Source organism: Schistocerca cancellata, chromosome 1 (assembly GCF_023864275.1).
Source record: "Schistocerca cancellata isolate TAMUIC-IGC-003103 chromosome 1, iqSchCanc2.1, whole genome shotgun sequence".
NCBI lineage: Eukaryota > Metazoa > Arthropoda > Insecta > Orthoptera > Acrididae > Schistocerca > Schistocerca cancellata.
In genome coordinates this window covers 459,219,324-459,233,005 of record NC_064626.1, presented here as the reverse complement: position 1 = coordinate 459,233,005, position 13,682 = coordinate 459,219,324, and positions in this window count along the sequence as shown.

The following is a 13,682-nucleotide window of genomic DNA, read 5'->3' as shown; positions in this document are numbered from 1 at the left end:
AGACATGTTACATAAGAATGAGTATCTTTAAAACCCATACAGCCCCTCAGAACCCATCCGCATTTGCTTAATCAAATTGCCTGAACATTTACGACATATTATTTTGGCAGGACGTTGCAAAGACGACATTGAAGCTTTTCAGGGACTCTTACAAGAATTGGAAATTGACACTGACAATTGCGGAACGCGAAAACGGGAGCACAACAATTACAGGTCACATCCGTCACAATTCCGCGATGAAAGAAATAATAACAGGACACAACAAGGCTATTCTTACAACGTAAATCGTGACCAAAACAGACACCACCCATATGACAACCGTTGGCAGAGTAGTAATAATTACAGGGAAAGATCACCTCTCCGCAGTAATGGCTATCACAGAGACAATGAGAGAAACAGACAATATGGGAAACAAAATAATTATTATCAAGGGAGACAGAACAATTTTAGATGCAATGGTCCACCGCGCAGTTACGACTCATGGACAAATTCTCCACCACATGACTGACAAGAAAAAAATTACAGCAACTACCGACATGACGACAGACCTGGATTTCATCAGAACTGGCGAGATTCAAACAGGGATGGGCCCTCTCGACAAGGTGAATTTGTAGAAGTTAGGTCTCCTAATCCTAATAACGATGTGCGCCAACAAAGAGACAGACAATGACTCGCACCGCAGGCAGCCACGTGCGCCTGCTGGCTCAGAGAAAAATAACATACACGCTAACCTTGAGAAAAATTTTAGTATTCCTTACCGACGTTTACAACATGATAATTGCTTTGAAGTTGAAACTCTGTGTACTATGAAGAGTAAAGGATTGCACCACATTTCACATGTAAAACCGTTTATTGAAAGATAATCTGCTTTTTAACTTAGTCTTTGCCATAAAACTTTTCACTTCACATTACTAGTATCCTTTGTCAGACTTAGAAACTGTTAACATGCAACAATGTTTGAAGGTAAATATCCAGTCAAGAACCAAGAGAACTTATTTAAATAGAAATTACGAATGCATTGTTATAGTGAACAAACAACACAGTGCTGTTATTTGTACATTCTTGCTTGTTAGTTGCACAATTACGTAACGAATATATGGCTTACATAATTAGAACATATACTGCTAATGAGATTTTAATGCAACATTTTGGTTTACTTGAAAAGATATTCTTTATTTGAAGTATATTCTGTGAGATTAAAGATGACTTAGCATTTGGTTTCTTTGATAGCTACACGATTATATCATGACGCTACTAATATGTGACACAATTAACATTGTTGCTTTTGTGGTGTATCGTTTCATATCTGCACAGATTTTCTGTATTATTCTGGAAAGTAAAACATGTTTTAGTAGAAACTTTGTGGTACAGCTACAATGAGACAGCCTTTTCTGTAGCACAACAATACGTTACAGTACAATACTTACTTCATCATGGCAATAAGCGTAATAACTACGATATCTATTTGCAAATCATTTCACGTTTGTTTATGATGAGGTGAGTACATTGACTTCAGCAGAACTTTGCTTACAGAGGACGATAACTACGACACTTCCACAGAATTATCTTACAGCAAGACGCACATTTAGCGCTACAGGACATGCATTTGAGTGATTAATTTTGTACTTAAAACATTTATTTTTAAAGATTTTTGAATTACAAAGAAAGTTTTCCATGATACATTTCATTCCATTGCTGTAATCTGTAATGCCTGAGGGTATAATTACATTAATCCTCAGGGGGGTACACGCCTACTTTGTGTACCATGGTTTGGCAAGCACAAGGAGTCCTAGCTAATATGGTATTTGCTTATACAACTTTACACATCGGTACCATATTTCTCTAACACATAAATTATACAGCTATCTGATCATTTAACTGAAAGAGACAAACATTTATTTTACTACATCAGTGACAGATGTTTACGTAATTACACAGTTGGATAACTTCACACTTATGAAATTGAATTTCGTCTGTACTGTGTGAACTGTTCATATTTTTTTGGAACCATTGTGATACAATGAGAGCTTTGAATATCGTGTTTGGTATGGGATCATGATTTTTAATGTATGTTTGAGGTAGATGACACTATTGAAATGAGCAGAGAATTTTCTTTAGGTTTTGAAATTATTGCAGAAAGCTATGACGTTTTTGAGATTTGGCTGAGTTTTTATGATGTTATTATTATGATGACGATGTGTATTATGCTGTTGAGGTATGTTAATGATCAATAAGCTGATGCTATATGAGGAATTTGGTTATGCTACATATCTCTTATGATGTAATATTGAAAAAGTGTCAACGAATTTGTATATGTGTAATAAGGTAAGGAATAATGAGTAGTGGTTAGGGACTCTGATTTGTGAAAAAGGATGTTGGAAACCAAGAATCGTAGTTTAAGAGTTATGAAATGTGTGTACATACGTGAATGTTAGTTACCACAATGCTGACAAAACTTTTTGGACACTGTTATATATGAGATTTTGTTTCTACACACTTCTAATGTAAATTTCTAACCTTTGAATTTTTTTTATTTTATATGAGACTGTCACTGTAGTGGAAACTGCTGCCGTAAATATTTCAGTAAAGAAGGTAGATGACCTTGATGTAATGTGCTGTGGAGACCCAGCTGAGCGACAGTCACCTGGAAAAAAAAAGCCATTAGTGTGTGCCTTTCAGAGGCACAGGTGGAGAAAAAAGGAGGCCATTTACCTTGGTATTGACATTTCTTTGTAGAAAGTCGCAAATACGACATGCTCAAACTTTAAATCATATGATTACACTGTGGAGCTCGTAATTTACGATATTTACTAAAATGTCTAATGAAATGATGTGAAACGTTTTACATCTATTGTCTTTGTAGTTGAGAGATTGTTCATTTTGTTTAATATCTAGTATTTAGCTCCACTGGAGCATTGGTTAAAATAAAATTTTATAGATGTACTAATATAAATATTTTATGCCTACAGATCCAGTAAATAACAACTTCATGATCTACTTCAAAAAAACGAAGGAGCACAAAAAGACATTTCCCTTCACAGGGATTGCAAAAATAATTTTCTTTTCAAGTACTTGGTAATTTTTTTGGTAGAATACTTCTTGTAGTGCAGCACTTTAATGACGTAGACATTAAGATGTGAATAGACATTTCCCTTATCTGCATTGTTGTCTTAAGTGTACTATTTTTTCTGCTTGAGCTTTGTCATGTTTAGGTATAAGGTATTGCATTTGCTGCTGCCAGGCATAGTGCTACTGAATTTCACTTTGCATTACTCTGTGAAGCCAATTTTACTATGGATTTAATTTTCTTGTTGCTGCACATTGGCTCATGTTCGTTGTAATGTTGCATTTGCTCTGCTAATTTAGATATACTGCTGCTTGCTTTGCCAATTGCCTTTTTTTGTCATTACTGTTTCTGTTAATTGTTGTGTGCTGCTGCATTGCCTTGTCCCTTAGTTTAGCATCTGAGCTCAGTAGATTTAAGTTAACTTAAGATGGGGTAGGCTATATAAGAGAACGAGTTCTGATGAACTGGAAGAAATGCATTGAGAAGCTATAAGAAAATGGTTTGGCTACAAAAGTATTTTGAAAGAGGATATGAACAAAAAAGTAGGGTTTAGAGACAACAGGTTTAGGTAGGATTTTCTTGGAAATAAATGATGAGGTAAGATAATGGAAAATAAATAATGAGGTAAGAAATATGTGAACATATAAATACAGAAAGCATGCTTGGATTGGATTTTTTTGGTGGAAACAAATGTTGAAATAAGGCGAAAGATCTATGGAATGACGTTTTGGGTTGGACTGCAGCATCAAATGTTACACTGAAAACAAACCCTGCCCTTTCCTCTTATGTTATTCTGCTATGTGTTTGTGTAACCTTGTGTATTTGTGATTTTCCTGTCTTTATGTGTTTAGCTGATGAGAGTTCTGTTGTAGAATTTTTCTAGGACTAAGCTACATTCACTATGATGAGGAATACTGTTATCCTCAAATATAATTTGCATTAATAATATGTTATTTTCTTTGTAAAGATGTTTATAGACATTATTAATTCTGCTCGGTTTCAATGCTCATGTGTGAAATTAATGTTTCGAAAACTATTCTCATAATTTTATATATTTACTTATGCGATAATTCCTGTAACACAGATGTATCTGTTTATTTCTATTTGTAAAGCCTGTACTACTACAAATGTTATCTGCATTGTTATGTTCTTTAATGATGTATTCTGTACCTTTGCAGTTGTATTCTTATGTTGTAAATTTATAGTGATATAGACACCAGTTCTTGAAATTAAGTTTCGTTTCAGTGCACACATTTCTCTTGGTTACAGTATACGCACAATATGTGAGAAGTTGGGACTGTTAGTGTTTGCACGTGTGTTGATAATTCAGCAAGGGACTGGTTAACAGCATTGCTGGTTCTAAGGACAATTCCAGAAACTTTGTAAGTGCACAAGTGGTCGTTTATGGACTTGCTATATTGTCCTCAAGACTCTTCGATGGTGGTTGTGCAAATGCACAGTCGCAACGGATGGCTGCTAGCCATCTCTACAAGGACTACAGTGGGTCTACACCTTTGATAACTCACCAATACCATTATTTCTACAAGGACTGCAGTGGGTCTGCACCTCTCGTGGCCCACAAATACCGTAATCTCTACCAGGACTGCAGTGGGTCTGCTCTTTGATGAACTATCTACCAATATTCTTCAAACCTTCGACTGACTGCTGTGGGTTTGCTCTGTTGTGGCCCATTACCTGTCTGCATGTCAAGAGTCAGCACTGTCTTTCCATTGGAAGGACAACACTACTTCTTCAAGATTGCATGGAAATCCACTACTTCCGTGTGCATTTTCTTTTACTGATCAGACTTTGAGAAAAAAAAAAACACTGCAGTTTTATTGTGATGAATGATCAGGACTGTCTTTATGGACTGTGAGAAAATTTTAGCTTTTGACCAACATTGTATCAATAAGAGTGCGCATTTGATTTCCTTGTTATTGAAATTATGAAAAAAATTTTCAAATCTGTATTGACCACTGCCCAAAACAAATTGTAAAATTTTTTGTGGGGAGCATGGGGGCTATGTAATTAGGCTGTTTAGATTCTTATATTGGTAACGCCACCGCCACGTAGCGCTCTGTATGAAAATCACTGGCTGTGCTGTGTGCAGTCTGAGGCTGGTCGGCATTGTTGCAATAGTTGCTATTGTAGTGTTGGGCAGTTGGCTGTTAACAGCGCGTAGCGTTGCGCAGTTGGAGGTGAGCCGCCAGCAGTGGTGGATGTGGGGAAGTGAGATGGCGGATTTTTGAGAGCAGATGATCTGGACGTGTGTCCATCAGAAACAGTACATTTGTAAGAATGGATGTCATGAACTGCTATATATATTATGACTTTTGAACGCTATTAAGGTAAATATATTGTTTGTTCTCTATCAAAATCTTTCATTTGCTAACTATGCCTATCAGTAGTTAGTGCCTTCAGTAGTTTGAATCTTTTATTTAGCTGGCAGTAGTGGCGCTCGCTGTATTGCAGTAGCTCGAGTAACGAAGATTTTTGTGATGTAAGTGATTTGTGAAAGGTATAGGTTAATGTTAGTCAGGGCCATTCTTTTGTAGGGTATTTTGAAAGTCAGATTGCGTTGCGGTAAAAAATATTGTGTGTCAGTTTAGTGTTGATAAGAATAGGTAAAGAGCGAAATGTCTGGGTACGTTCAGTTTTGCTCAGCTGTTTGAAAATCAAATAATGTAAGAGGTTTATCAGCACAGTAATTCAATATTTTTTCTAAGGGGACGTTTCAAGTGTATTGCATCATGATGGTCATACTCGTATGAGGAGCCTTCGAGGAGAACGAACGTCGACAGATTGTATTTTTCACCTCATGTGGGCTCTGCACCGGGTATGACTGTATGGAATCTATTGAGTGTACACTGTGGTCGCGTCAGGTTCATATAATCTGTAATTTGGATAGCAAGTGTTACTTTTCTGACGTGTTAAGGTTGGTGGCTGAGTCCTGGTTTTTAGATCTCTGTGACGTTACCCTTCATCAAGATACCACAGGAATGCATGGTCCCAGTGGTGTCCTGACCTATTTTTGATACAGAGGATATTGGACTGTTGTTCTGGACAGAGATGTTCTCTAGATCTCTCACACACTGAAAACATCTGATCGTGGGTTGCGTAATACTGGCAGACCTCTTCTCGCCAGCCACTACACTTGATGATCTCTGGCACAAAGATGTAGCAGCATAGAATGACATTGTGGTATACCTCTCATCTAAGCTCAGTTCGACTGGACCATCAGGCAGGTTAGAGCTGTTGTTGGTGCCAGAGGTGGCAACTCTGTGCGCTATATCTCGCATCCTGCAAATCCACAAATTACCTGCGAATTTAATCATATTTTCTTTATATGACACCGGTGTGCAAAACGTAAGGACGAAAGTAAATTTCGCACGATTTTTCACTAGCAACTAACATAGCTCGATGAAACTTAGACCATGCAGTACATAGGATAAAGTGCTACAGCATAGTAAAGAAATGACGCATTTAGTACAGAAATGACACTTTTCTTCACAGACGATAATTACGCTATAACCACTCCGATTTATCATGGTGTCCTAGAAATTACAAAAGGTGCGACGTGGTTCTTAATAAGGTGTACGATCACCAAGGACAGCAGTGTGTGCTGTGAAACGTGCTCTCATGCTGACCACGAGGTTGGTAACGAGTGCTTATGGTAGGATTATCCATTCTTCCAGCAGCGCGATTGACAACTGCGCTCTCTGCAATGCTCGGCGGGCCTGTCCGTCATTACACGAGGCCTCTCTGGTATTGATTCAGCTGTGGTCGTTTCTTAGCGTTGGCACTTCAGAAACACATCACTAACAGTTGACTTGGGCAGCTTTATAGTTGTTGAAATGACCCTTACGGATTTGCGACTCAGGTAAACGGAAATGAGCGTATGGAATCATTGGCTGGGAGGCCCCGTTCGGGAAAGTTCGGCTGCCAAGTGCAAGTCTTATTTCATTCGACGCGCGCCGGTGATGAGGATGAAATGATGATCAGGACAACATAACACCCAGTCCACGAGGGGAGAAATCTCCAACCCGGCCGGGAATCGAACCCGGACCCGCTTGCATGGGAGGCAAGCACGTTACCACCCAGCTTAGCAGGCGGACTGCGACTCAGGTGACATCTGCTGGCTATTCCACGATCGAAGTTACTGAGCTCTCTTGTCTGACCCATTCTACTGTTATTTATTGTCTACTGACAACACAATACTCGTCGCCTCCTTTTATACTGAGGCGCCGCCAACTCGTGACAACTAGTAATTCATTCCTCATTCCATAGGGGTGTCCGGTTCCTTTAGATAGTACAATTTAAGAACTATAATATCAACTATCAAATCTCTGACGATTTAAAGTGCCCTCAAAATTATCAGTATTTCACATTTCACTAAGCGCTACGATTGTGAATACTGGTCTCCAGATAGTGCTAAACGGGCTTACATATTAGGGGAACGCTGTTTGTTTCAATCGTTTCCCCTCACATTCGAGAAGTCAGTTTTTCCGATTTCGTTTTCTTAGTGGCGGGTCTTTCCCTTTCTGTTATCCCTATCTTAGCTTCCTGTGGTTTACCTGTTCCACTTGAAGAGTTAAGAACGGTGTCGCAACCGTTGTTGACAGTAGGTTCAAAAAATGGCTCTGTGCACTATGGGACTTGACATCTCAGGTCATCAGTCCCCTAGAACTTAGAACTACTTAAACCTAACTAACCTAAGGACATCACACACATCCATGCCCGAGGCAGGATTCGAACCTGCCACCGTAGCGGTCGCGCGGTTCCAGACTGAAGCGCCTAGAACCGCTCGGCCCTAGCGGCCGGCTGACAGTAGGTATGATTCACAAATGAGCGTATTTGCCTGATTGGAATGTTACCGTTAAGGCCGCAAGCTCGTAACTCCGAAAGCTAACTACGAAATTTGGAAATCGGTGTATGTAAAAATGTAAATTCGTATACCAACTTTTACGAGAGATATTTGACAAGTCTGGTAAAGCAAGGAGAAAATGTTTGTTTCGTCAACATCTCGCCTTACTTCTAGACATAGCTTCTTTGAGGGATATGCACTTGGTCCAGCGAGCGTCCAGCTTTTTCATGCTATTGGAAAAATAGGTTCTGCCAAACTCTGCAAAATACGAGTACTTATTGACTGCAACCTATCACTTTCACATTTGATGAAAATTTCTTGACAGAAAGTGAAAGTTTTAAGTTAGGGGCTACGTCTGGTGAAAAGGGTGGATTTGAAACTACGTCAAAGACAAATTCATGTACTTTCGCCGTTGTTATCGCTGATATGTGGAATGGTGCATTATGCTGGTGAAAGAGCACTTTTTTTGCGTGCCAGCCTTGCTATTCTTTCAGCCAACGCTAGTTTCAAACGATCCAGCAATGATGCATAATAGGGCCCAGTTATGGTTCTGTCTTTTTCCAAGTAACACTGAAATTGTTGAAATTTTTTTATAGATCCTTGAAGTAATCAATCGCACACAAAAATGTTCCATTCTTTCATGCCAAACCACCCTTGTATTTGGGGGTGTGTTGTCGAAACCCCTCGTTTTCAAACTCCTTCCCCTTCTTACCCTCTGATCTGGACTTATCTGTGCGTGGTGCAATCAGTGAAATCACGTCTTCGAGGTCGTAGAGGATCGAAGTCTATCTCCAGATTCTTTGGTAATAGTGTTTCTTCAAACGTTGAACGTCCTATACGATCCATGCTTTGCAGCTGTCACAAAATCCCGTAATTGTCTCCTGTTGCGTCGTTCAAGTTTTAAATTTGGGTCAAAGGTGCCTAAAACCTTCCTCTGTAATGGTACAAAAGTGTGGCGCTCTGTGACGTCACGGTAGGCTCGGCGACGTTTCAGTCATCAAGTTGTCGATACGTACGAAAAGAAGACCACATCTCAGATGTTAATGTGATGAGTAAGGTGTCTTAATGATGTGACATTGGCACCAAATTTCGCCAAATTTCTTCCCAACGCCACTATGGACATATCACACGATGAGAAGGTCGTCACAGCTCCTCTTACCCACATTGTAATCCTTATTTTGACGTCTCTGCGATTGAGGCCAGAACCGCGACATGCTGCTTTAAAATCACGCAGTTACCTTACGGGTGGCGTAGGAAAACATTTCAGACACATCACCGCTCATAATCGACATGAAAAGGCCCAGAGGGTGGCATAAAGGGCGTCAATGAAAGCACCACCCTACAGTTCGGCAACCCCTTCCGTGGTCCCCACTCTGCTCTAATGAACACGTTACAAAAGTACCTGTCAGCAGCTTTGACCTCAATTCAGCATTACTTATAAGGATATGGTATCTGTTCTTTCAGACATGTCCCCGTTGATATGTATCAACACCCGTAAGCAGCTGAAGGTATCAGTATAATTCTAATTTCAGTTCAGCATGGTGGCTGCTCTAGCGCCTGATGGCTAGGCAAACCATTCGACACAACTCGGTTGTGGTTTTCCTACCTTCAGGCGCTAGGTCAGCCGCCAGGCTTAATTGGTGTCGCAGTTTCTGAAGGTATAATTCTAACGTGCTCGGTAAAGTTTCGTGGGTGGCGTTGAGATTACTGTCAAACTAAAGGGGGGGGGGGAGGGGAGACTTCGATGGATCCTTTGCCGTTTTATTCACGCAAATTTTAGTGTTGCACTACCACGTGATCACATTACAGAACGGGGGAAAACAGAGGAGCGTTGAAAAAGCATAAGTACCCTTCACTACTTCTGATCACATTCAAAATTCGTCGAACGGTTTTGAATGTTCCCTAGTGGTTCCAACAAGTACACGAGAGCAAAAATTACGGTCGTGCTGCACTCAAAACAGGTACGATCACGTTCAAACTGGCTGCAGCCCAACAGTAACTTTAGTGAAGGGCTGGAACGTCCGAGGGTGTCAGCAGTGTCAAAGGTTGTCAAGAACATCTTCCTGTTGGTCATCGCACTGCGAACTGCTATTTTCGAAATTTGCGGATATCAATGCCCCAGGGAAAGGGATGACTTCACAGACGTCCTTTATGCCACACTCTGACGTCTTTTCATGTCGATTGGAAGCGGTGGTTCGTCTGAAATATTTCCCTCGGCCACCCGTAAGAAAACCGCATGCTTTCAAGGCCGGGTGTCACACAGACGTCAAATAAAAAGGGTTAAAATGTGGTTTAGAGGAGCAGTGAAGACATTCTCATCGTGTGACATGTCCGCGGTGGCGTTGGGCAGAATTTTTGTGAAATTTGATGCCAGTATCACATCATTAAATCGCCTTATAGCTCACATGAACATCTGAGCTCTGACCTTTTTTTCGCATCTATCGACATCTTGCTCTTTGAAATGTCGTCTAGCGTTTGGGTGACGTCGCAGAGCGGCACGCTCTTGCACCATTACAGAGAAAGATTTTAGGCACCTTAAACCAAATTTCCAACTTATGCATCGCAAGACGAGGCAATTATGGGGTTTCCAAAAAGTTATCTTTCAATTCTGTTTCAATATAATAACTAGGTCAAAGTTGGAAACATGTCCGGTACATGAAAAAGAAGTAGATGTTGGACCAAAGGGATCAATAAGATCAAAAATGATTTAATAAAATTAAATGTGGCCTATTCTTAAAGCAAATACATTCGCTTCGATTGCATGAATGATCTGTTAGGAGCACAAAAATCTGGGTTTAGTGCAAGTAAAAAAACTTTAACTGGAGATATTCAGAGGAAATTGTTGACGTATTTTAATGTCGCGGCACAGACGTTAGCTCTCTCAGTCTATTCGGTGAAGTCCCGACCACTCAATCGCTACTGTGAACACACCGAAAGGACACTTATTATTTACTCTGGTATTAACACACTCCTTAGCAGTCTTGGTCACGGCTGACGCAAACATGTTGGCAAGAGAATGAGGTTTTTACGTCTTTAGGAGACAGACATGAGACGAATTTCTTTAATGTATAGACGTGATTGCGTTTCTAGCAACAGTCCCTCACAAAAAAAAATTTCAGAGGGCGGACTGAGCGGCTGAGTGTTTGAAAGAAAGCACGGATTCTGCCATGGAAATGTTGAGGAAAATGCATACAGATGTTTCATTGTCTTGAAATGTGCTTGAAAGTCACCATTGGCATCATGATGTCGTAAAAGAGTGAGGGAACGCGACTATCGACGTCGGATACGTCCATAACTGAGTTTCTGTACGTCAAAACTACATATAACAGGGCCACGAAGTGACGATTGTGCCAGATCCCGGAAAGAAACGACACTTAAATCCATTAACAGTTTGCTGAATTCTCTTCTCTCTAGTCGTGATTCAACGAAAATCAGAAAACTTCAGGTTGCTTGGTTTTAATGTCTGGTCGTTTACAGCCTTACCGATCAAGCAATAGCAGTAGCATTGTAGTAGGCGTTGTTGAAGGCCGTATTTCATTTTTCTGTACTCTTTTCGGCTGTTTGTGCTGGAATGAGTCATGAAACAATCCCTTGCCTGCCAAAGGCGGTTCTACAAAATTACTGTATCGAAAGGCCACACCTTCAGCACTGTTGTAATCAAAGGCGAAATGAACATCATTTAAAAAAATTGAAACACTGATCGATCATAAGCATTGGCAAAGATGTTAATTGTGAATGCGCGGTGTGGAGCAGACAAATGAAGGGACTTTCATTCAATTATTTGTATATAAAAAACTAAACTCCTCCCGAACAGGCCATGAAGGCCCAACGGGACCGACCGGCTGTATGTAAGTTTCCGAGACCGGAGCCGCTACTTCTCAATCAAGTAGCTCCTCAGTTTCCTCAGAAGGGTTGAGTGCACCCCGCTTGCCAACAGCCCTCGGCAGACTGGATGGTCACCCATCCAAGTGCTAGCCCAGCCCGATAGCGCTTAACTTCGGTAATCTGGCGGAATCCGGTTTTGCCACTGCGGCAAGGCCGTTGGCAATTATTTGTATATGATTTTTTTCTTAGACAGTCTCAGTCAGGCTCTCTCGTATGTAGAAGTTTTGTTACGCTGTACCGCTCGGAGTATGACAGGCTACGAGTCTTTTGTATCATATGTGTTTTCCGAATAAACGAATAAGAGAAGACTTAATAACAATGTTAAGCATTTTTATTAAAGTGAAAAAGAACCAAGTCAAGAAAAATGCCTTCATATTTTGCATCATCTTGGGAGTCACTGGTGTTCCCTGGAGTCGGCTGCCTGCATCAACAATTGAAATGGAGGAAAAGAAGTCCAGGGTCATATTTTCGTAAAATTAACGGAAGGAGAATCTTTCAGAAGACGAAAAATATAATTAATATTCACTACTGGCCATTAAAATTGATACACCAAGAAGAAATGCAGATGATAAATGGGTATTCATTGGAAAAATACATTACACTAGAACTGACATGTGATTACATTTTCACGCAATTTGGGTGCATAGATCCCGAGAAATCAGTACCCAGACCAACCACCTCTGGCCGTAATAACGGCCTTGATACGCCTGGGCATTGAGTCAAACAGAGCTTGGATGGCGTGTACAGGTACAGCTGCCCATGCAGCTTAAACACGATACCACAGTTCATCAAGAGCAGTGACTGGCGTATTGTGACGAGCCAGTTGCTCGGCCACCATTGACCACACGTTTTCAATTGGTGAGAGATCTGGAGAATGTGCTGGCCAGGGCAGCAGTCGAACATTTTCTGTATCCACGAAGGCCCGTACAGGACTTGCAACATGCGGTCGTGCATTATCCTGCTGAAATGTAGGGTTTCGCAGGGATCAAATGAAGTGTAGGGCCACGGGTGGTAACACATCTAAAATGTAGCGTCCACTGTTCAAAGTGCCGTCAATGCGAACAAGAGGTGACCGAGACATGTAACCAATGGCACCCCATACCACTACGCCGGGTGAGATGACAAATACACGCTACCAATGTGCGTTCACCGCGATATCGCCAAACACGGATGCGACCATCATGATGCTGTAAACAGAACCTGGGTTCATCCGAACACCCAGGTTCGTCATCGAGTACACCATCGCAGGCGCTCCTGTCTGTGACGCAGCTTCAAGGGCAGCCATGGTCTCCGAGCTGATAGTCCATGCTGCTGCAAACGTCGTCGAACTGTTCGTGCAGATGGTTGTTGTCTTGCAAACGTCCCCATCTGTTGACTCAGGGATCGAGACGTAGCTGCACGATCCGTTATAGCCATGCAGATAAGATGTCTGTCATCTCGACTGCTAGTGATACGAGGCCGTTGGTATCCAGCACGGCGTTCCGTATTACCCTCCTGAACCCACCGATTCCATATTCTGCTAACAGTCACTGGACCTCCACCAACGTGAGCAGCAATGTCACGATACGATAAACTGCAATCGCGATAGGCTACAATCCGACCTTTATCAAAGTCGGAAACGTGATGGTACGCATTTCTCCTCCTTACACGAAGCATCACAACAATGTTTCACCAGGCAACGCCGGTCAACTGCTGTTTGTGTGGTCAGCTGCTGTTTGTGTATGAGAAATCGGTTGGAAACTTTCCTCATGTCAGAACGTTGTAGGTGTCGTAACCGGCGCCAACCTTGTGTGAATGCTCTGAAAAGCTAATCATTTGCATATCACAGCATCTTCTTCCTGTCAGTTAAATTTCGCGTCTGTAGCA